This window comes from Squalius cephalus (genome assembly GCF_949319135.1).
Source record: "Squalius cephalus genome assembly, chromosome: 16".
NCBI lineage: Eukaryota > Metazoa > Chordata > Actinopteri > Cypriniformes > Leuciscidae > Squalius > Squalius cephalus.
Window position 1 is genome coordinate 26,805,174 of NC_137137.1, and position 22,301 is coordinate 26,827,474.

Below are 22,301 nucleotides of genomic sequence, written 5' to 3' on the forward strand. Positions count from 1 at the left end.
ATTCTCATAGACTCCTTTGATGCATCATAAGCCATATAGATGTCCATATCTGAACTTTTGAACTTATTTGTGGTCAAAGTGTCCTCAAAATGTTTTAAACTATATAAACTTGTCGAATCCTTTTGATGATAAATCAGCTATTCAGAGGTTTTGACCTCCTGAACATATTTCTGGCCAAAGAGTCCTCGATCTTGGGCTTTCTATACATACTCATAGACTCCTTCTGATGCTTCATAAGCCATATAGATGTCCATATCTGACCTTTTGAACTTATTTGTGGTCAAAGTGTCCTCAAAAATTTTCAAACTATATAAAGTTATAGACTCCTTTTGATGATAAATCAGTATTTCATGGGGCCCCTTTTGACCTCCTGAACATATTTCTGGCCAAAGAGTCCTCGATCTTGGGCTTTCTATATATACTCATAGACTCCCTCTGATGCTTCATAAGCCATATAGATGTCCATATCTGACCTTTTGAACTTATTTCTGGTCAAAGGGTCCTCAAAATTTTTCAAACTATATAAAGTTATAGAATTCTTTTGATGATAAATCAGCTATTCAGAGGTCCCCTTTTGACCTCCTGAACATATTTCTGGCCAAAGAGTCCTCGATCTTGGGCTTTCTATATATACTCATAGACTCCTTCTGATGCTTCATAAGCCATATAGATGTCCATATTTGACCTTTTGAACTTATTTGTGGTCAAAGTGTCCTCAAAAATTTTCAAACTATATAAAGTTATAGACTCCTTTTGATGATAAATCAGTATTTCATGGGGCCCCTTTTGACCTCCTGAACATATTTCTGGCCAAAGAGTCCTCGATATTGGGCTTTCTATACATACTCATAGACTCCTTCTGATGCTTCATAAGCCATATAGATGTCCATATTTGACCTTTTGAACTTATTTGTGGTCAAAGTGTCCTCAAAAATTTTCAAACTATATAAAGTTATAGACTCCTTTTGATGATAAATCAGTATTTCATGGGGCCCCTTTTGACCTCCTGAACATATTTCTGGCCAAAGAGTCCTCGATATTGGGCTTTCTATACATACTCATAGACTCCTTCTGATGCTTCATAAGCCATATAGATGTCCATATCTGACGTTTTGAACCTATTTGTGGTCAAAGAGTCCTCAACATTTTTCAAACTATATAAAGTTATAGAATTCATCTGATGATAAATCAGCTATTCAGAGGTCCCCTTTTGACCTTCTGAACATATTTCTCGCCAAAGAGTCCTCGATCTTGGGCTTTCTATATATACTCATAGACTCCCTCTGATGCTTCAAAAGCCATATAGATGTCCATATCTGACCTTTTGAACTTATTTCTGGTCAATGGGTCCTCAAAAGTTTTCAAACTATATAAAGACTCTTTCTGATGATAAATCAGCTATTCAGAGGTCCCCTTTTGACCTACTGAACATATTTCTGGCCAAAGAGTCCTAAAAGATTAATACAATACATTCAGACTGATATCTTCGGATGTTATATCCTCCTGACAAAAGTCCATATTTTACATACTGAATTTTTTTCTGGCCAAGGAGTATTCGAAACTTGGGCTTTCTATACATACTCCTTCTGATGCTTCATAAGCCATATATATGTCCATATCTGACCTTTTAACTTATTTGTGGTCAAAGGGTCCTCAAAATGTTTTAAACTATATAAAGTTATAGAATCCTTTTGATGATAAATCAGCTATTCAGAGGTTTTGACCTCCTGAACATATTTCGGGCCAAAGAGTCCTCGATCTTGGGCTTTCTATACATACTCATAGACTCCTTCTGATGCATCATAAGCCATATAGATGTCCATATCTGACCTTTTGAACTTATTTGTGGTCAAAGGGTCCTCAAAATTTTTCAAACTATATAAAGTTATAGAATTCTTTTTATGATAAATCAGCTATTCAGAGATCCCCTTTTGACCTCCTGAACATATTTCTGGCCAAAGAGTCCTCGATCTTGGGCTTTCTATACATACTCATAGACTCCTTCTGATGCTTCATAAGCCATATATAGATGTCCATATCTGATCTTTTGAACTTATTTGTGGTCAAAGGGTCCTCCAAATTTTTCAAACTATTTAAAGTTATAGACTCCTTTTGATGTTAAATCAGCTATTCATGGGGCCCCTTTTGACCTCCTGAACATATTTCTGGCCAAAGAGTCCTCGATCTTGGGCTTTCTATATATACTTAGACTCCCTCTGATGCTTCAAAATCCATATAGATGTCCATATCTGACCTTTTGAACTTATTTCTGGTCAAAGGGTCCTCAAAAGTTTTCAAACTATATAAAGTTATAGACTCTTTCTGATGATAAATCAGCTATTCAGAGGTCCCCTTTTGACCTACTGAACATATTTCTGGCCAAAGAGTCCTAAAAGATTAATACAATACATTCAGACTGATATCTTCGGATGTTATATCCTCCTGACAAAAGACCATATTTGACATACTGAATTTTTTTCTGGCCAAGGAGTATTCGAAACATGGGCTTTCTATACATACTCCTTCTGATGCTTCATAAGCCATATATATGTCCATATCTGACCTTTTGAACTTATTTCTGGTCAAGGGTCCTCAAAATTTTTCAAACTATATAAAGTTATAGAATTCTTTTTATGATAAATCAGCTATTCAGAGGTCCCCTTTTGACCTCCTGAACATATTTCGGGCCAAAGAGTCCTCGATATTGGGCTTTCTATACATACTCATAGACTCCTTCTGCTGCTTCACAAGCCATATAGATGTCCATATCTGACCTTTTGAACTTATTTGTGGTCAAAGGGTCCTCAAAAGTTTTCAAACTATATAAAGTTATAGAATTCTTTTTATGATAAATCAGCTATTCGGAGGTCCCCTTTTGACCTCCTGAACATATTTCTGGCCAAAGAGTCCTCGATCTTGGTCTTTCTACACACTCATAGACTCCTTCTGATGCTTCATAAGCCATATAGATGTCCATATCTGACCTTTTGAAATTATTTGCGGTCGAAGTGTCCTCCACAGAAATATTTTCAGGAGGTTAAAAGGGGACCTCTGTATAGCTGATTTATCATAAATAGAATTCTATAATTTTATATAGTTTGAAAAATTTTGAGGACCCTTGACCAGAAATAAGTTCAAAAGGTCAGATATGGTCATCTATATGGATTTTGAAACATCAAATGGAGTCTATGAGTATGTATAGAAAGCCCAAGATCGAGGACTCTTTGGCCAGAAATATGTTCAGGAGGTCAAAAGGGGACCCATGAATAGCTGATTTATCATTAAAAGGAGTCTATAACTTTATATAGTTTGAAAAATTTTGAGGACACTTTGACCACAAATAAGTTCAAAAGGTCAGATATGGACATCTATATGGCTTATGAAGCATCAGATGGAGTCTATGAGTATGTATAGAAAGCCCAAGATCGAGGACTCTTTGGCCAGAAATATGTTCAGGAGGTCAAAAGGGGACCTCTGAATAGCTGATTTATCATCAAAAGAATTCTATAACTTTATATAGTTTGAAAAATTTTGAGGACAATTTGACCACAAATAAGTTCAAAAGGTCAGATATGGACATCTATATGGCTTAGAAAGCATCAGAAGGAGTCTATGAGTATGTATAGAAAGCCCAAGGTCGAGGATTCTTTGGCCAGAAATATGTTCAGGAGGTCAAAAGAGGACCTCTGAATAGCTGATTTATCATCAAAAGGATTCTATAACTTTATATAGTTTGAAAAATTATTAAATTAAAAATTAAAAATTAAAAATAAGGACACTTTGGCCAGAAATATGTTCAGGAGGTCAAAAGAGGACCTCTGAATAGCTGATTTATCATCAAAAGAATTCTATAACTTTACATAGTTTGAAAAATGTTGATGACACTTTGACCACAAATGAGTTCAAAAGGTCAGAGATGGACATCTATTTGGCTTATGATGCATCAGAAGGAGTCTATGAGTATGTATAGAAAGCCCAAGATCGAGGACTCTTTAGCCAGAAATATGTTCAGGAGGTCAAAACCTCTGAATAGCTGATTATCATCAAAAGGATTCTAGAACTTTATATAGTTTGAAAAATGTTGAGGACACTTTGACCACAAATAAGTTCAAAAGGTCAGATATGGACATCTATATGGTTTATGAAGTTTCAAAAGTATTCTATGAGTATTTATAGAAAGCCCAAGATCGACTCTTTGGCCAGAAATATTTTCAGCAGGTAAATTATGGACTTCTGTAAGACTGATTTAACATCAGAAGGAGTCGATACGTTTATAATAGTAAAAAACATTTTGAGGATTCTTTGGCCAAAAATATGTTCAATTGGTCTTATATGGTCTACAGTCTGGCTGATATAACATCATGAGAAGTCTGTATAGTTTGAGGAATATGTATAGTAAGTTAAATGTTCAAGGTCTCTGGCCAGAAATATGTTCAGAAGGTCAAATATGGACTTCTGTATGGCTGATTTAACATAAGAAGGAGTCTATATTCGTTTATGGTAGACAACATCATTTTGAGAACTCTTTTGTCAATGATATATTATCAGAAGGAGACTATAACTTTATATAGTTTGAAAAATTTTGAGGACACTTTGACCAGAAATAAGTTTAAAAGGTAAGCCATAAGCCATATAGACATCCATATAGATATCCATGGCTTATGAAGCATCAGGAGTCAATGATGTATGTATAGAAATCTAGGACTCTTTGGCCAGAAATATGTTACTTTGGTCAAATATGGACTTCTGTATTGGCTGATCAGGAGTCGAAGAGTATGTATAGAAAGTTAACATCAGTTTACTGAATGTATAAGTAGATTAATTAATGTGCAGTAAAGGAAAATCATTGCACTGGGTTTTGCTTTACAATGGACACAATTAACTCATTCCGTTGGACAACGATAGAATGCACGGTAGAATACCGGAACATATAGATAATGCACTTTTCGCATTGCATTGCACACCAGAACGATCTATCGTTGTGCATCATTGAAGAAAAACATATGCACTTCTATCCCTGCATTGCACACCAAAACTAACTCCTTCCCATGTTCATTAAAGAGATAACATCTGTTGTTGCATTGCATTGCACAAACGATCTAACGTTGTGCAATGAAGAGTAACATAGGCCATGCACTTTTTGCATTGCATTGCATTGCACACCAGATCAAACTCCTTCCCATGTTCAATAAAGAGATAATATGTTGCATTGCATTGTACAAACGATCTAACGTTGTGCATTGAAGAATAACATACAGGCTAAATGCATGCATTGTATTGCATTGCACACCCGAACTAACTCCTTCACATGTTCATTAAAGAGATAACATATGTTATGCAACATTGCATTGCTTTGCACAAACGATGTGCACTGAAGAATAACATTTATGCACTTTTTGCATTGCATTGCACAGCAGAACTAACCTCTCCCATGTTCATAAAGAGATAACATTTTGCATTGCATTGCACAAAACGATCGTTTGTCTCAACGATCAATGTTGTGCATTGAAGAATAGCATATAGGCTAAATGCATGCATTGTATTGCATTGCACACCAGAAGTAACTCCTTCCCTTGTTCATTAAAGAGATAACACATGTTGCATTGCATTGCATTGCATTGCATTGCATTGCATTGCAGAAACGATCTAACGTTGTGCATTGAAGAATAACATTTATGTACTTTTTGCATTGCATTGCACACTGAAACTAACTCCTTCCCATGTTCAGTAAAGAGATACATGTTGCATTGCATTGAATTGCATTGCATTGCAGAAACGATCTAACGTTGTGCACTGAAGAATAACATTTAGGGTATGGCACTTTTGGCATTGCATTGCACACCAGATCTTACTCCTTCAAATGTTCATTGAAGAGATAACATTTTGCATTGCATTGCGTAAACGATCTAACGTTGTGCATTGAAGAGAAACATAGACCATGCACTTTTTACATTGCATTGAATTGCACACCAAAACTAACTCTTTCCCATGTTCACTAAAGAGATAACATTGCGTTGCATTGCATTGCAGAAACGATCTAATGTTGTGCACTGAATAATAACATTTATGCACTTTTTGCATTGCACACCAGAACTAACTCCTTCAAATGTTAGAAAAGTTAGTTATGGTGTGCAATGCAATGCAATGCAAAAAGTGAATAGCCAATGTTACTCTTCAATGCAAAACGTTAGATCGTTTGTGCATAACATGTTATCTCTTTAACGAACATGGGCAGGAGTTCGGGTGTGCAATGCAATACAATGCATGCATATAGCCTATATGTTAATCTTCAATGCAAAACGTTATGCAATACACAATGCAATTCAAAATGTTATCTCTTTAATAAGCATTTGAAGGTGTTAGTTCTGGTGTGCAATGCGATGCATTGCAAAAAGTGCATAAATGTTATTCAGTGCACAGCGTTAAATCGTTTGTGCAAAGCAATGCAATGTTGCATAACATATGTTATCTTTTTATTGAACATGGGAAGGAGTTAGTTCGGCTGTACATGCAACACAATCCATGCATTTAGCTATGTCAACTATGTCATTCTTCAATGCACATCGTTAGATCGTTTGTGCAATGCAATGCAACATGTTATCTCTTTAATAAACATTTGAAGGAGTTAGTTCTTGTGTGCAATGCAATGCAAAATGATATCTCTTTAATAAACATGGGAAGTAGTTAGTTCTGGAGTGCAATGCAATGCAATGCAAAAAGTGCATAGCCTATATGTTATTCTTCAGTGCACAGCGTTAGATCGTTTGTGCAATGCAATGCAACATGTTATCCCTTTAATGAACATGGGAAGGAGCTAGTTCTGGTGTGCAATGCAATGCAAAGCAAAAAGTGAATAACCTATGTTACTCTTCAATGCACAAACAATGAAATGTTGCATAACATATATTATCTCTTTAATGAACATGGGACGGAGTTAGTTCGGGTGTGCAATGCAATACAATGCATGCATTTAGCCTATATGTTATTCTTCAATGCACAACGTTAGATCGTGCAAAATGTTATCTCTTTAATAAACATTTGAAGGAGTTAGTTCTGGTGTGCAATGCAATGCATAAATGTTATTCTTTAGTGCACAGTGTTAGGTCGTTTGTGCAAAGCAATATAATGTTGCATAACATATGTTATCGTTTGTGCAATGCAATACAACATCATTGCACCTTATTTCTTTAAAGAAAATGGGATTGATTTAGTTCTGGTGTGCAATCCAATGCAAGAATTGCATAACCTATATTATTCTTCAATGCACAACGTTAGATCGTTTGTGCAATGCGAAATGTTATCTCTTTAATAAACATTTGAAGGAGTTAGTTCTGGTGTGCAATGCAATACAATGCAAAAAGTGCATAAATATTCTTCAGTGCACAACGTTAGATCGTTTCTGCAAAACAATGAAATGTTGCATAACATATGTTATCTCTTTTATGAACATGAGAAGGAGTTAGTTCGGGTGTGCAATGCAATACAATGCATGCATTTAGCCTATATGTTATTCTTCAATGCACAACGTTATGCAATGCACAATGCAATTCAAAATGTTATCTCTTTAATAAGCATTTGAAGGTGTTAGTCCTGGTGTGCAATGCGATGCAATGCAAAAAGTGCATAAATGTTATTCAGAGCACGGCGTTAAATCGTTTGTGCAAAGCAATGCAATGTTGCATAACATATGTTATCTTTTTAATGAACATGGGAAGGAGTTAGTTCGGCTGTACATGCAACACAATCCATGCATTTAGCTATGTCAACTATGTCATTCTTCAATGCACAACGTTAGATCGTTTGTGCAATGCAATGCAACATGTTATCTCTTTAATAAACATTTGAAGGAGTTAGTTCTTGTGTGCAATGCAATGCAAAGCAATGCAAAAAATGCATGGCCTATGTTACTCTTCAATGCACAACGTTAGATCGTTTGTGCAATGCAATGCAAAATATTATCTCTTTAATAAACATGGGAAGTAGTTAGTTCTGGAGTGCAATGCAATGCAATGCAAAAAGTGCATAGCCTATATGTTATTCTTCAGTGCACAGCGTTAGATCGTTTGTGCAATGCATTGCAACATGTTATCCCTTTAATGAACATGGGAAGGAGCTAGTTCTGGTGTGCAATGCAATGCAAAGCAAAAAGTGAATAGCCTATGTTACTCTTCAATGCACAAACAATGAAATGTTGCATAACATATGTTATCTCTTTAATGAACATGGGACGGAGTTAGTTCGGGTGTGCAATGCAATACAATGCATGCATTGCAATACAATGCATGCATTTAGCCTATATGTTATTCTTCAATGCACAACATTAGATCGTGCAAAATGTTATCTCTTTAATAAACATTTGAACGAGTTAGTTCTGGTGTGCAATGCAATGCAAAAATGCATAAATGTTATTCTTTAGTGCACAGTGTTAGGTCGTTTGTGCAAAGCAATATAATGTTGCATAACATAGGTTATCGTTTGTGCAATGCAATACAACATCATTGCACCTTATTTCTTTAAAGAAAATGGGATTGATTTAGTTCTGGTGTGCAATCCAATGCAAGAATTGCATAACCTATATTATTCTTCAATGCACAACGTTAGATCGTTTGTGCAATGCAAAATGTTATCTCTTTAATAAACATTTGAAGGAGTTAGTTCTGGTGTGCAATGCAATACAATGCAAAAAGTGCATAAATATTCTTCAGTGCACAACTTTAGATCGTTTCTGCAAAACAATGAAATGTTGCATAACATATCTCTGTTATGAACATGGGAAGGAGTTAGTTCGGGTGTGCAATGCAATACAATGCATGCATTTAGTCTATATGTTATTCTTCAATGCACAAAGTTAGATCGTTTGTGCAATGCAATAAAAAATGTTATCTCTTTAATAAATATTTGAAGGAGTTAGTTGTGGTGTGCATAGCAATGCAATGCAAAAAGTGCATGGCCTATATGTTATTCTTCAGTGCACAACGTTAGATCGTTTGTGCAATGCAATGCAAAATGTTATCTCTTTAGTAAACATTTGAAGGAGTTAGTTCTGGTGTGCAATGCAAAGCAATGCAAAAGTGCATAGCCTATATATTATTCTTCAATGCACAGCGTTAGATCGTTTGTGCAGTACAATGCAATGCAACATGTTATCCCTTTAATGAACATGGGAAGGAGTTAGTTCTGGTGTGCAATGCATAAAGTGCATAGCCTGTATGTTATTCTTCAATGCACAACGTAAGATCGTTTGTGCAATGCAATGCAACAACACTTGTTATCTCTTTAATGAACATGGGAATGAATTAGATCTACTGTGCAATGCAATGCAATCCAAGAAGTGCATAGCCTATATGTTATTGTTCAGTGGACAACGTTAGATCCTTTGTGCAATGCATAAATGTTATATCTTTAATGAACATGGGAAGGAGTTAGTTCTGGTGTGCAATGCAATGCGAAAAGTGCTTTATCTATATGTTTATTCTTCAGTGCATTCCAAATTTGCTCAACGACAGAATGCACTTAGGAATAAACATATAGATAAAGCACTTTTCGCATGGCATTGCACACCAGAACTAACTCCCATAATTGTGTCCATTGTAAAGCAACAGCTAGTGCAATGATTTTCCTTCACTGCACATTAACCTACTTATACATTTAGTCAACTGATGTTAACTTTCTATACATACTCTTCGACTCCTGATGTACGTAAGTACATGTTTGTCCAAAGTAACATATTTCTGGCCAAACAGTCCTCGATTTCTATACATACTCATTGACTCCTGATGCTTCATAAGCCAATATAGATATCCATACAGATATGGCTTATGGCTTACCTTTTGAAATTATTTGTGGTCAAAGTGTCCTCAAAATTTTTCAAACTATATAAAGTTATAGAATTCTTTTGATGATAAATCAGCTATTCAGAGGTCCCCTTTTGACCTCCTGAACATATTTCTGGCCAAAGAGTCCTCGATCTTGGGCTTTCTATATATACTAATAGACTCCCTTTGATGCTTCAAAATCCATATAGATGTCCATATCTGACCTTTTGAACTTATTTGTGGTCAAAGGGTCCTCAAAATCTTTTAAACTACATAAAGTTATAGAATCCTTTTGATGATAAATCAGCTATTCAGAGGTTTTGACCTCCTGAACATATTTCTGGCCAAAGAGTCCTCGATCTTGGGCTTTCTATACATACTCATAGACTCCTTCTGATGCATCATAAGCCATATAGATGTCCATATCTGACCTTTTGAACTTATTTGTGGTCAAAGGGTCCTCAAAAGTTTTCAAACTATATAAAGTTATAGAATTCTTTTTATGATAAATCAGCTATTCAGAGGTCCCCTTTTGACCTCCTGAACATATTTCTGGCAAAAGAGTACTCGATCTTGGGCTTTCTATACATACTCATAGACTCCTTCTGATGCTTCATAAGCCATATATATATGTCCATATGACCTTTTGAACTTATGTGTGGTCAAAGTGTCCTCCAAATTTTTCAAACTATATAAAGTTATAGAATTCTTTTGATGATAAATCAGCTATTCAGAGGTCCCCTTTTGACCTCCTGAACATATTTCTGGCAAAAGAGTCCTCGATCTTGGGCTTTCTATATATACTAATAGACTCCCTTTGATGCTCAAAATCCATATAGATGTCCATATCTGACCTTTTGAACTTATTTGTGGTCAAAGGGTCCTCAAAATCTTTTAAACTACATAAAGTTATAGAATCCTTTTGATGATAAATCAGCTATTCAGAGGTTTTGACCTCCTGAACATATTTCTGGCCAAAGAGTCCTCGATCTTGGGCTTTCTATACATGCTCATAGACTCCTTCTGATGCATCATAAGCCATATAGATGTCCATATCTGACCTTTTGAACTTATTTGTGGTCAAATGGTCCTCAAAAGTTTTCAAACTATATAAAGTTATAGAATTCTTTTTTATGATAAATCAGCTATTCAGAGGTCCCCTTTTGACCTCCTGAACATATTTCTGGCCAAAGAGTCCTCGATATTGGGCTTTCTATACATACTCATAGACTCTTTCTGATGCTTCATAAGCCATATAGATGTCCATATCTGACCCTTTGATGCTTCAAAATCCATATAGATGTCCATATCTGACCTTTTGAACTTATTTGTGGTCAAAGGGTCCTCAAAATCTTTTAAACTACATAAAGTTATAGAATCCTTTTGATGATAAATCAGCTATTCAGAGGTTTTGACCTCCTAAACATATTTCTGGCCAAAGAGTCCTCGATCTTGGGCTTTCTATACATGCTCATAGACTCCTTCTGATGCATCATAAGCCATATAGATGTCCATATCTGACCTTTTGAACTTATTTGTGGTCAAAGGGTCCTCAAAAGTTTTCAAACTATATAAAGTTATAGAATTCTTTTTATGATAAATCAGCTATTCAGAGGTCCCCTTTTGACCTCCTGAACATATTTCTGGCCAAAGAGTCCTCAATATTGGGCTTTCTCATAGACTCTTTCTGATGCTTCATAAGCCATATAGATGTCCATATCTGACCTTTTGAACTTATTTGTGGTCAAAGGGTCCTCAAAATCTTTTAAACTACATAAAGTTATAGAATCCTTTTGATGATAAATCAGCTATTCAGAGGTTTTGACCTCCTGAACATATTTCTGGCCAAAGAGTCCTCGATCTTGGGCTTTCTATACATACTCATAGACTCCTTCTGATGCATCATAAGCCATATAGATGTCCATATCTGACCTTTTGAACTTATTTGTGGTCAAAGGGTCCTCAAAAGTTTTCAAACTATATAAAGTTATAGAATCCTTTTGATGATAAATCAGCTATTCAGAGGTTTTGACCTCCTGAACATATTTCTGGCCAAAGAGTCCTCGATCTTGGGCTTTCTATACATACTCATAGACTCCTTCTGATGCATCATAAGCCATATAGATGTCCATATCTGACCTTTTGAACTTATTTGTGGTCAAAGGGTCCTCAAAAGTTTTCAAACTATATAAAGTTATAGAATTCTTTTTATGATAAATCAACTATTCAGAGGTCCCCTTTTGACCTCCTGAACATATTTCTGGCAAAAGAGTACTCGATCTTGGGCTTTCTATACATACTCATAGACTCCTTCTGATGCTTCATAAGCCATATTTATATGTCCATATGACCTTTTGAACTTATTTGTGGTCAAAGTGTCCTCCAAATTTTTCAAACTATATAAAGTTATAGAATTCTTTTGATGATAAATCAGCTATTCAGAGATCCCCTTTTGACTTCCTGAACATATTTCTGGCCAAAGAGTCCTCGATATTGGGCTTTCTATACATACTCATAGACTCTTTCTGATGCTTCATAAGCCGTATAGATGTCCATATCTGACCTTTTGAACCTATTTGTGGTCAAAGTGTCCTCAAAATTTTTCAAACTATATAAAGTTATAGAATTCTTTTGATGATAAATCAGCTATTCAGAGGTCCCCTTTTGACCTCCTGAACATATTTCTGGCCAAAGAGTCCTCGATCTTGGGCTTTCTATACATACTCATAGACTCCATTTGATGCTTCAAAATCTATATAGATGTCCATATCTGACCTTTTGAACTTATTTCTGGTCAAGGGTCCTCAAAATTTTTCAAACTATATAAAGTTATAGAATTCTTTTTATGATAAATCAGCTATTCAGAGGTCCCCTTTTGACCTCCTGAACATATTTCTGGCCAAAGAGTCCTCGATATTGGGCTTTTTATACATACTCATAGACTCCTTCTGATGCTTCATAAGCCATATAGATATCCATATCTGACCTTTTGAACTTATTTGTGTTCAGTGTCCTCAAAGTTTTTCAAACTATATAAAGTTATAGAATTCTTTTGATGATAAATCAGCCATTCAGAGGTCCCCTTTTGACCTCCTGAATATATTTCTGGCCAAAGAGTCCTCGATCTTGGGCTTTCTATACATACTCATAGACTCCTTCTGATGCATAACAAGCCATATAGATGTCCATCTTTCACCTTTTGAACTCATTTGTGGTCAAAGTGTCCTTAAAATTTTTCAAACTATATAAAGTTATAGAATTCTTTTGATGATAAATCAGCTATTCAGAGGTACCCTTTTGACCTCCTGAACATATTTCTGGCCAAAGAGCCCTTGTTTTTGGGCTTTCTAAATATACTCATAGACTCCCTCTGATGCTTCAAAAGCCACATAGATGTCCATATCTGACCTTTTGAACTTATTTCTGGTCAAAGGGTCCTAAAACGTTTTTAAACTATATAAAGTTATAGACTCTTTCTGATGATAAATCAGCTATTCAGAGTTCCCCTTTTGACCTACTGAACATATATCTGGCCAAAGAGTCCTAAAAGTCATACAATACATTCAGACTGCTATCTTCGGATGTTATATCCTCCTGACAAAAGACCATATTTGACATACTGAAATTTTTTTTTGGCCAAGGAGTATTTGAAACTTGGGCTTTCTATACATACTCCTTCTGATGCTTCATAAGCCGTATATATGTCCATATCTGACCTTTTGAACTTATTTGTGGTCAAAGGGTCCTCAAAATTTTTCAAACTATATAAAGTTATAGAATCCTTTTGATGATAAATCAGCTATTCAGAGGTTTTCACCTCCTGAACATATTTCTCGCCAAAGAGTCCTCGATCTTGGGCTTTCTATACATACTCCTTCTGATGCTTCATAAGCCATATAGATGTCCATATCTGACCTTTTGAACTTATTTGTGGTCAAAGTGTCCTCAAAATTTTTCAAACTATATAAAGTTATAGAATTCTTTTGATGATAAATCAGCTATTCAGAGGTCCCCTTTTGACCTCCTGAACATATTTCTGGCCAAAGAGTCCTCGATCTTGGGATTTCTATATATACTAATAGATGCCCTTTGATGCTTCAAAATCCATATAGATGTCCATATCTGACCTTTTGAACTTATTTGTGGTCAAAGGGTCCTCAAAATGTTTTAAACTACATAAAGTTATAGAATCCTTTTGATGATAAATCAGCTATTCAGAGGTTTTGACCTCCTGAACATATTTCTGGCCAAAGAGTCCTCGATCTTGGGCTTTCTATACATGCTCATAGACTCCTTCTGATGCATCATAAGCCATATAGATGTCCATATCTGACCTTTTGAACTTATTTGTGGTCAAAGGGTCCTCAAAATGTTTTAAACTACATAAAGTTATAGAATCCTTTTGATGACAAATCAGCTATTCAGAGGTTTTGACCTCCTGAACATATTTCTGGCCAAAGAGTCCTCGATCTTGGGCTTTCTATACATACTCATAGACTCCTTCTGATGCTTCATAAGCCATATAGATGTCCATATCTGACCTTTTGAACCTATTTGTGGTCAATGTGTCCTCAAAATTTTTCTAACTATATAAAGTTATAGAATTCTTTTGATGATAAATCAGCTATTCAGAGGTCCCCTTTTGACCTCCTGAACATATTTCTGGCCAAAGACTCCTCGATCTTGGGCTTTCTAAATATACTCATAGACTCCCTCTGATGCTTCAAAAGCCACATAGATGTCCATATCTGACCTTTTGAACTTATTTCTGGTCAAAGGGTCCTAAAAAGTTTTTAAACTTTATAAAGTTATAGACTCTTTCTGATGATAAATCAGCTATTCAGAGTTCCCCTTTTGACCTACTGAACATATTTCTGGCCAAAGAGTCCTAAAAGACATACAATACATTCAGACTGATATCTTCGGATGTTATATCCTCCTGACAAAAGACCATATTTGACATACTGAATTTTTTTCTGGCCAATGAGTATTCGAAACTTGGTCTTTCTATACATACTCCTTCTGATGCTTCATAAGCCATATATATGTCCATATCTGACCTTTTGAACTTATTTGTGGTCAAAGGGTCCTCAAAATTTTTCAAACTATATAAAGTTATAGAATCCTTTTGATGATAAATCAGCTATTCAGAGGTTTTCACCTCCTGAACATATTTCTGGCCAAAGAGTCCTCGATCTTGGGCTTTCTATACATACTCATAGACTCCATCTGATGCATCATAAGCCATATATATGTCCATATCTGACCTTTTGAACTTATTTGTGGTCAAAGTGTCCTCAAAATTTTTCAAACTATATAAAGTTATAGAATTCTTTTGATGATAAATCAGCTATTCAGAGGTCCCCTTTTGACCTCCTGAACATATTTCTGGCCAAAGAGTCCTCGATCTTGGGCTTTCTATATATACTCATAGACTACCTCTGATGCTTCAAAATCTATATAGATGTCCATATCTGACCTTTTGAACTTATTTCTGGTCAAAGGGTCCTAAAAAGTTTTTAAACTATATAAAGTTATAGACTCTTTCTGATGATAAATCAGCTATTCAGAGTTCCCCTTTTGACCTACTGAACATATTTCTGGCCAAAGAGTCCTAAAAGACATACAATACATTCAGACTGATATCTTCGGATGTTATATCCTCCTGACAAAAGACCATATTTGACATACTGAATTTTTTTTCTGGCCAAGGAGTATTCGAAACTTGGGCTTTCTATACATACTCCTTCTGATGCTTCATAAGCCATATATATGTCCATATCTGACCTTTTGAACTTATTTGTGGTCAAAGGGTCCTCAAAATTTTTCAAACTATATAAAGTTATAGAATCCTTTTGATGATAAATCAGCTATTCAGAGGTCCCCTTTTGACCTCCTGAACATATTTCTGGCCAAAGAGTCCTCGATCTTGGGCTTTCTATACTCATAGACTACCTCTGATGCTTCAAAATCTATATAGATGTCCATATCTGACCTTTTGAACTTATTTCTGGTCAAAGGGTCCTAAAAAGTTTTCAAACTATATAAAGTTATAGACTCTTTCTGATGATAAATCAGCTATTCAGAGGTCCCCTTTTGACCTACTGAACTTATTTCTGGCCAAAGAGTCCTAAAAGATTAATACAATACATTCAGACTGATATCTTCGGATGTTATATCCTCCTGAAAAAAGACCATATTTGACATACTGAATTTTTTCCTGGCCAAGGAGTATTCGAAACTTGGGCTTTCTATACATACTCCTTCTGATGCTTCATAAGCCATATAGATGTCCATATCTGACCTTTTGAACTTATTTGTGGTCAAAGTGTCCTCAAAAATTTTCAAACTATAAAAAGTTATAGAATTCTTTTGATGATAAATCAGCTATTCAGAGGTCCCCTTTTGACCTCCTGAACATATTTCTGGCCAAAGAGTCCTCGATCTTGGGCTTTCTATATATACTAATAGACTCCCTTTGATGCTTCAAAATCCATATAGATGTCCATATCTTACCTTTTGAACTTATTTGTGGTCAAAGTGTCCTCAATATTTTTCAAACTATATAAAGTTATAGAATTCTTTTGATGATAAATCAGCTATTCAGAGGTCCCCTTTTGACCTCCTGAACATATTTCTGGCCAAAGAGTCCTCGATCTTGGGCTTTCTATACTCATAGACTACCTCTGATGCTTCAAAATCTATATAGATGTCCATATCTGACCTTTTGAACTTATTTGTGGTCAAAGGGTCCTCAAAAGTTTTCAAACTATATAAAGTTATAAAATTCTTTTTATGATAAATCAGCTATTCAGAGGTCCCCTTTTGACCTCCTGAACATATTTCTGGCAAAAGAGTACTCAATCTTGGGCTTTCTATACATACTCATAGACTCCTTCTGATGCTTCATAAGCCATATATATATGTCCATATGACCTTTTGAACTTATTTGTGGTCAAAGTGTCCTCCAAATTTTTCAAACTATATAAAGTTATAGAGTTCTTTTGATGATAAATCAGCTATTCAGAGGTCCCCTTTTGACCTCCTGAACATATTTCTGGCAAAAGAGTCCTCGATCTTGGGCTTTCTATACATATAGACTCCTTCTGATGCATCATAAGCCATATAGATGTCCATATCTGACCTTTTGAACTTATTTGTGGTCAAAGGGTCCTCAAAAGTTTTCAAACTATATAAAGTTATAGAATTCTTTTTATGATAAATCAGCTATTCAGAGGTCCCCTTTTGACCTCCTGAACATATTTCTGGCAAAAGAGTACTCGATCTTGGGCTTTCTATACATACTCATAGACTCCTTCTGATGCTTCATAAGCCATATATATATGTCCATATGACCTTTTGAACTTATGTGTGGTCAAAGTGTCCTCCAAATTTTTCAAACTATATAAAGTTATAGAATTCTTTTGATGATAAATCAGCTATTCAGAGGTCCCCTTTTGACCTCCTGAACATATTTCTGGCAAAAGAGTCCTCGATCTTGGGCTCTCTATATATACTAATAGACTCCCTTTGATGCTTCAAAATCCATATAGATGTCCATATCTGACCTTTTGAACTTATTTGTGGTCAAAGGGTCCTCAAAATCTTTTAAACTACATAAAGTTATAGAATCCTTTTGATGATAAATCAGCTATTCAGAGGTTTTGACCTCCTGAACATATTTCTGGCCAAAGAGTCCTCGATCTTGGGCTTTCTATACATGCTCATAGACTCCTTCTGATGCATCATAAGCCATATAGATGTCCATATCTGACCTTTTGAACTTATTTGTGGTCAAAGGGTCCTCAAAAGTTTTCAAACTATATAAAGTTATAGAATTCTTTTTTATGATAAATCAGCTATTCAGAGGTCCCCTTTTGACCTCCTGAACATATTTCTGGCCAAAGAGTCCTCGATATTGGGCTTTCTATACATACTCATAGACTCTTTCTGATGCTTCATAAGCCATATAGATGTCCATATCTGACCTTTTGAACTTATTTGTGGTCAAAGGGTCCTCAAAATCTTTTAAACTACATAAAGTTATAGAATCCTTTTGATGATAAATCAGCTATTCAGAGGTTTTGACCTCCTGAACATATTTCTGGCCAAAGAGTCCTCGATCTTGGGCTTTCTATACATACTCATAGACTCCTTCTGATGCATCATAAGCCATATAGATGTCCATATCTGACCCTTTGATGCTTCAAAATCCATATAGATGTCCATATCTGACCTTTTGAACTTATTTGTGGTCAAAGGGTCCTCAAAATCTTTTAAACTACATAAAGTTATAGAATCCTTTTGATGATAAATCAGCTATTCAGAGGTTTTGACCTCCTGAACATATTTCTGGCCAAAGAGTCCTCGATCTTGGGCTTTCTATACATACTCATAGACTCCTTCTGATGCATCATAAGCCATATAGATGTCCATATCTGACCTTTTGAACTTATTTGTGGTCAAAGGGTCCTCAAAAGTTTTCAAACTATATAAAGTTATAAAATTCTTTTTATGATAAATCAGCTATTCAGAGGTCCCCTTTTGACCTCCTGAACATATTTCTGGCAAAAGAGTACTCGATCTTGGGCTTTCTATACATACTCATAGACTCCTTCTGATGCTTCATAAGCCATATATATATGTCCATATGACCTTTTGAACTTATTTGTGGTCAAAGTGTCCTCCAAATTTTTCAAACTATATAAAGTTATAGAGTTCTTTTGATGATAAATCAGCTATTCAGAGGTCCCCTTTTGACCTCCTGAACATATTTCTGGCAAAAGAGTCCTCGATCTTGGGCTTTCTATACATATGGACTCCTTCTGATGCATCATAAGCCATATAGATGTCCATATCTGACCTTTTGAACTTATTTGTGGTCAAAGGGTCCTCAAAAGTTTTCAAACTATATAAAGTTATAGAATTCTTTTTATGATAAATCAGCTATTCAGAGGTCCCCTTTTGACCTCCTGAACATATTTCTGGCAAAAGAGTACTCGATCTTGGGCTTTCTATACATACTCATAGACTCCTTCTGATGCTTCATAAGCCATATATATATGTCCATATGACCTTTTGAACTTATGTGTGGTCAAAGTGTCCTCCAAATTTTTCAAACTATATAAAGTTATAGAATTCTTTTGATGATAAATCAGCTATTCAGAGGTCCCCATTTGACCTCCTGAACATATTTCTGGCAAAAGAGTCCTCGATCTTGGGCTTTCTATACATACTAATAGACTCCCTTTGATGCTTCAAAATCCATATAGATGTCCATATCTGACCTTTTGAACTTATTTGTGGTCAAAGGGTCCTCAAAATCTTTTAAACTACATAAAGTTATAGAATCCTTTTGATGATAAATCAGCTATTCAGAGGTTTTGACCTCCCAAACATATTTCTGGCCAAAGAGTCCTCGATCTTGGGCTTTCTATACATGCTCATAGACTCCTTCTGATGCATCATAAGCCATATAGATGTCCATATCTGACCTTTTGAACTTATTTGTGGTCAAAGGGTCCTCAAAAGTTTTCAAACTATATAAAGTTATAGAATTCTTTTTTATGATAAATCAGCTATTCAGAGGTCCCCTTTTGACCTCCTGAACATATTTCTGGCCAAAGAGTCCTCGATATTGGGCTTTCTATACATACTCATAGACTCTTTCTGATGCTTCATAAGCCATATAGATGTCCATATCTGACCTTTTGAACTTATTTGTGGTCAAAGGGTCCTCAAAATCTTTTAAACTACATAAAGTTATAGAATCCTTTTGATGATAAATCAGCTATTCAGAGGTTTTGACCTCCTGAACATATTTCTGGCCAAAGAGTTCTCGATCTTGGGCTTTCTATACATACTCATAGACTCCTTCTGATGCATCATAAGCCATATAGATGTCCATATCTGACCCTTTGATGCTTCAAAATCCATATAGATGTCCATATCTGACCTTTTGAACTTATTTGTGGTCAAAGGGTCCTCAAAATCTTTTAAACTACATAAAGTTATAGAATCCTTTTGATGATAAATCAGCTATTCAGAGGTTTTGACCTCCTGAACATATTTCTGGCCAAAGAGTCCTCGATCTTGGGCTTTCTATACACACTCATAGACTCCTTCTGATGCATCATAAGCCATATAGATATCCATATCTGACCTTTTGAACTTATTTGTGGTCAAAGGGTCCTCAAAAGTTTTCAAACTATATAAAGTTATAGAGTTCTTTTGATGATAAATCAGCTATTCAGAGGTCCCCTTTTGACCTCCTGAACATATTTCTGGCAAAAGAGTCCTCGATCTTGGGCTTTCTATACATACTCATAGACTCCTTCTGATGCTTCATAAGCCATATAGATGTCCATATCTGACCTTTTGAACCTATTTGTGGTCAAAGTGTCCTCAAAAATTTTCAAACTATATAAAGCTATAGACTCCTTTTGATGTTAAATCAGTATTTCATGGGGCCCCTTTTGACCTCCTGAACATATTTCTGGCCAAAGAGGCCTCGATCTTGGGCTTTCTATACATACTCATAGACTCCTTCTGATGCTTCATAAGCCATATAGATGTCCATATCTGACCTTTTGAACGTATTTGTGGTCAAAGGGTCCTCAAAATTTTTCAAACTATATGAAGATAGAATCCTTTTGATGATAAATCAGCTATTCAGAGGTTTTGACCTCTTGAACATATTTCTGGCCAAAGAATCCTCGATCTTGGGCTTTCTATACATACTAATAGACTCCGTCTGATGCATCATAAGCCATATAGATGTCCATATCTGACCTTGTGAACTTATTTCTGGTCAAAGGGTCCTCAAAATTTTTCAAACTATATAAAGTTATAGAATTCTTTTTATGATAAATCAGCTATTCAGAGGTCCCCTTTTGACCTCCTGAACATATTTCTGGCCAAAGAGGCCTCGATCTTGGGCTTTCTATACATACTCATAGACTCCTTCTGATGCTTCATAAGCCATATAGATGTCCATATCTGACCTTTTGAACGTATTTGTGGTCAAAGGGTCCTCAAAATTTTTCAAACTATATGAAGATAGAATCCTTTTGATGATAAATCAGCTATTCAGAGGTTTTGACCTCTTGAACATATTTCTGGCCAAAGAATCCTCGATCTTGGGCTTTCTATACATACTAATAGACTCCGTCTGATGCATCATAAGCCATATAGATGTCCATATCTGACCTTTTGAACTTATTTGTGGTCAAAGGGTCCTCAAAATGTTTCAAACTATATAAAGTTATAGAATTCTTTTGATGATAAATCAGATATTCAGAGGTCCCCTTTTGACCTCCTGAACATATTTCTGGCCAAAGAGTCCTCGATATTGGGCTTTCTATACATACTCATAGACTCCCTCTGATGCTTCATAAGCCATATAGATGTCCATATCTGACCTTTTGAACCTATTTGTGGTCAAAATGACCTCAAAATTTTTCAAATTATATAAAGTTATAGAATTCTTTTGATGATAAATCAGCTATTCAGAGGTCCCCTTTTGACCTCCTGAACATATTTCTGGCCAAAGAGTCCTCGATCTTGGGCTTTCTATACATACTCATAGACTCCTTCTGATGCTTCATAAGCCATATAGATGTCCATATCTGACCTTTTGAACTTATTTGTGGTCAAAGTGTCCTCAAAATTTTTCAAACTATATAAAGTTATAGAATTCTTTTGATGATAAATCAGCTATTCAGAGGTCCCCTTTTGACCTCCTGAACATATTTCTGGCCAAAGAGTCCTCGATCCTGGGCTTTCTATATATACTCATAGACTCCCTTTGATGCTTCAAAATCCATATAAATGTCCATATCTGACCTTTTGAACTTATTTGTGGTCAAAGTGTCCTCAATATTTTTCAAACAATATAAAGTTATAGAATTCTTTTGATGCTTCATAAGCCATATAGATGTCCATATCTGACCTTTTGAACCTATTTGTGGTCAAAATGACCTCAAAATTTTTCAAATTATATAAAGTTATAGAATTCTTTTGATGATAAATCAGCTATTCAGAGGTCCCCTTTTGACCTCCTGAACATATTTCTGGCCAAAGAGTCCTCGATCTTGGGCTTTCTATACATACTCATAGACTCCTTCTGATGCTTCATAAGCCATATAGATGTCCATATCTGACCTTTTGAACTTATTTGTGGTCAAAGTGTCCTCAAAATTTTTCAAACTATATAAAGTTATAGAATTCTTTTGATGATAAATCAGCTATTCAGAGGTCCCCTTTTGACCTCCTGAACATATTTCTGGCCAAAGAGTCCTCGATCCTGGGATTTCTATATATACTCATAGACTCCCTTTGATGCTTCAAAATCCATATAGATGTCCATATCTGACCTTTTGAACTTATTTGTGGTCAAAGTGTCCTCAAAATTTTTCAAACTATATAAAGTTATAGAATTCTTTTGATGATAAATCAGCTATTCAGAGGTCCCCTTTTGACCTTCTG